At 49.0% G+C, this 3,969-nt stretch overlaps 1 long non-coding RNA gene across 1 annotated transcript; it reads left to right on the top strand.

Moving 5' to 3' along the window:
- Nucleotides 1-3,444, top strand: LOC117084482. The gene is made up of 3 exons (XR_004437473.1): nt 1-1,212; nt 1,501-2,544; nt 2,978-3,444. It is a non-coding gene; the product is annotated as an uncharacterized LOC117084482 (long non-coding RNA).
- The last annotated feature ends 525 nt before the right edge of the window (nt 3,445-3,969 follow it).

The following is a 3,969-nucleotide window of genomic DNA, read 5'->3' as shown; positions in this document are numbered from 1 at the left end:
TTATGCTTGTATATGAAAGGGTGTGTATTGGGGGTTATGAGGAAAATTACATTTCTCACCTGGGATGAAATTTTAAAACTTGAAAGCTACTGACCCGAAGAAACTTGCACTTGTATATAAAAGAAATGCCCAAGAATGTTCCTAGCAAAACACAGTTCTAAGGGCTCCAACCTGGCCAAACACTCATCCACAGGAAGATGAAGACATTTCCCACACTCCCCTCAGACGACGGGAGATCACGCAGTAGTGAAAATGAACCATGTCAGTGTGGGTGGGTCTCAGGGAGAGAATGGAGATGGGAGATCACACAATGAAAATGAACCATGTCAGTGTGGGTGGGTCTCAGGGAGAGAATGGAGATGGGAGATCACACAATGAAAATGAACCACGTCAGTGTGGGTGGGTCTCAGGGGGAGAATGGAGATAGGAGATCACACAATGACAATGAACCATGTCAGTGTGGGTGGGTCTCAGGGGAGAATGGAGGACAGAAATAGACATTGAGCAGATGCTCAGAGCCATGCAGCGTAGGAGCAGCCACGCAGGAGAATTTCCTCACATCAAAGTTCAAAACTACAGTTGAGGCAACAGAGCAAGACCCTGCCTCAAAAAGACAATGGAAAGTTCAAAAACTAAATGGCATATTTTTTAGTGTTTAGGGATGTATACATACACTGTGAAAGAAACGTACTATGAAGAAAAGTACGGGAAGAATAAAGACGAAAGCAGGAAGTGATTCCCTCTGTAGGAGAAGGGAAGGGACTGGGATTGAGGCAGGGCCTCCAGGGAGCATCCAAAGTCATGGCTCTTCAGATTCTATTCCCTAAACCTGGTGGAGGTCCTCTGTGTCCAATGAGTCAATATTCTTTATACCTCACCCATATTTTACAAATGCTTTATTTCTATTCAATATTAAGAAGACAGTTATAAACAAGATGCATTAAATAGCAAGGTGGCCGATGAACATCAGGAAGGAATATCCATGAGGTTCCACCCACGGAACCTCACCATGGATACCCTTGTGATCTAGGGCCTGGTCTCCCCTCAAGACACAGTCAGAGAGCAGAGGCCACACCATCATAGCAGAGGAGCAGGACCAGCTGGGACAGGGTCCTTCTGTGAACCTGCTGCATCGCCAGGCTGTGTGAACGGATTCAGCTGCCAGAACTCACAGAACATCAGTATCAGCACCGAAACCTCACAGGAAAAATGGTAAGTTCTAAGTTTCTCCATTAATAGTAACTCTCAGATTAATCTCTGTCATCCATCACTTCTCCATGAAATAACTTTTTATAGCTTTGCATGGGTCTATTTTTCAATTTATATTTTATTTTACTGATTGAAAAGATATATATTGTGTGGTGTGTGATTTTTGTCTCTGTCAGTCAGGATAATCATAGTTTTACTTCTATTATTATTATACCAATATCACTTAGTTTTTTTTTTAAGCTTTTCAATTCCTGAGGGTATTAATCAGGGTCTTTCTGTCTCATGAGACAGAAAACAAATCCAAACTGTGTAAGAGAAAAAGGAATGTATTGATCACAAGGACTGAGAAGCTCCCAGGCTTAACTTGCTTGGGATTCAACTACATGTACAGTTTCAAGTGGGGTCCTGTAACTCTCTTTCTCTCTCTCTCTCTACTTCCCCAACATTGGCTCCATGTTTAGCTCCACGAACTTCAGACTTAAACAGCATCACTGGCTCCTGACCAGGATTCCAGCTCCACGAACCTCAAACTAGAACACCAGCCTGGCTTCTCTGCAGGTCTCCAGCTCCAAAACGTAAGACATCAGCGGCAGTACAAACACCTCCCAGGGACTCCAGCTCCAGGAACCTCAGACTTGAACCACAGCACCAGGTCTTCCCCGGATCTCCAGCTCCATGACCCTCAGACTTAAAAAACAGCAGCACCAGCTCATCTGTGAATCTCCAGCTCCACGACCCTCCAACAAGAAACACACCAGCTCCTCCCTGGGTCTCCAGCTGAATGACCCTCAGACTAGACCAACACCACTCACCCCTGGATCTCCAGCTCCACAAACCTCACACTAGAGCAGAAACACCGGCTCCTCCGTGGGTCTCCAGCTTTACAACCTAAGACATCAGTGGCAGCTCCAGCTCCGCCCAGGGGCTCAAGCTCCGGGTCCCTCAGACTTGAACCGCAGCACCAGCTCTTCCCCGGATCTCCAGCTTGATGACCTTCAGACTTAAACAACAGAAGGACCAGCTCCTCCCTGGGTTTCCAGCTCCACGACCCTCAACTAGAACACCATCAGCTCCTGCCTGGATCTCCAGCTGCACGAAACTCACACTAGACACCAACTCCGGCTCCTCCACAGGTCTCCAGTGCCACAACCTAAGACATCAGAGGCAGCACTGGTTCCTCCCATAGTTTCCAGCTCCGGGACCCTCAGATTTGAACCACAGGACCACCTCCTCCCCTGGTCTCCAGCTGCAGGGCCCTGAAACGAGAATATCAGCTCCTCCCCGGGTCTCCAGCTGCACGACACTCAAACTAGAAAAACAACAGCTCCTCCCTGGGTCTCCAAGCTCCATGACCCTCAGTCTAGAGCAACATCAGCTGCTCCTCGGGTCTCCAGCTGCACGATCCTCAAAGTAGAAAAACAGCAGCAAACAAAAAAACTTCCCCTGGTTTTTCTAGTTTGAGGGTCATGCAGCTGGACACCCAGGAAGGAGCTGATTTTAATCTATTTTGAGGGTCGTGGAGCTGGACACCCAGGGAGGATCTGGTGTTTTTCTAGTTTGAGGGTCGTGGAGCTGGACACCAAGGGAGGAGGTACTGTTGTTCTAGTTTGAGGGTCGTGGAGCTGGACACCCAGGGAGAAGCTGGTGTTTTTCTAGTTTGAGGGTTGTGGAGCTAGACATCCAGGGCGGAGCAGTGTTGTTCTAGTTTGAGGACGTTTGAGGGTAGGCTGCACGACCCTCAAATTAGAAAACCACTAGCTCCCCTTAGGTCTCCAGCTCCACAAACCTCACACTAGAAAAACACCAGCTTCTCCCCAGATCTCCAGCTTCACGACCCTCAGACTTAAAGAAGAGCAGCTCCTCTCCAGGTCTCCAGCTCCACGAACCTCAAAATAGGAAAACAGATCCTCCCAGTGTCTCCAGCTCCACGATCCTCTGATCACAAAAACATTAGCCCCTCCCCAGGTCTCCACATGAGGAGCCTCAAACTTGAACATCAGCTCCTCCTGGTGTCTCCAGCTCCATGACCCACTGATCAGAAAAACATCAGCTCCTCCCCAGGTCTCCAGCTGCATGACCCTCAAACTAGACCATCAGCTACTCCCTGGGTCTCCAGGTGCAGGAGCCTCAAACTAGAACATCGGCTCCTCCCCGAGTCTTCAGCTGCACAACACTCAATCTAGAACATCCACTCCTCTCCGGGTCTGCAGCGGCAAGACCCTCAAACTAGAACATCAGGTCCTCCCTGGGTCTCCAGCTCCATGACCCTCAATCTAGAAAATCAGCTCCTCCGTGAGTCTACAGGTGAAAGACCCTCAACGCGAACAATACCAGCTCCTCCCCGAATCTTCAGCTGCACAACCCTCAATCTAGAACATCAGCTCCTCTACGGGTCTGCAGCTGCAAGACTTTCAAACTAGAACATCCGCTCCTCTCCAGGTCTCCGGTTCCATGACCCACAATCTAGAACATTAGCTCCTCCCTGAGTCTCCAGCTGAAAGACCCTCAACGCGAACAACATCAACTCCTCCCGGAGTCTTCAGCTACGTGACCCTCAATTGAGAACATCAGCTCCTCTCTGAGTCTCCAGCTGTACGATCCTCAAACTAGAACATCAGCTCCTCTCCAGGTCTACAGCTGTAGGGCCCTCAATCTAGAACATCAGCTCTTCTCCGAGTCTTCAGCTGCGTGACCCTCAATTTAGAACATCAGCTTCTCTCACGGCCTGCAGCTGCAAGACCCTCAAACTGGAACATCAAC

This window comes from Trachypithecus francoisi, unplaced genomic scaffold (assembly GCF_009764315.1).
Source record: "Trachypithecus francoisi isolate TF-2019V2 unplaced genomic scaffold, Tfra_2.0 Lachesis_group0, whole genome shotgun sequence".
Classification (NCBI taxonomy): Eukaryota; Metazoa; Chordata; class Mammalia; order Primates; family Cercopithecidae; genus Trachypithecus; species Trachypithecus francoisi.
The sequence above is the reverse complement of the archived record's forward strand: the minus strand, read 5'-3'. Positions and strand labels throughout refer to the sequence as shown.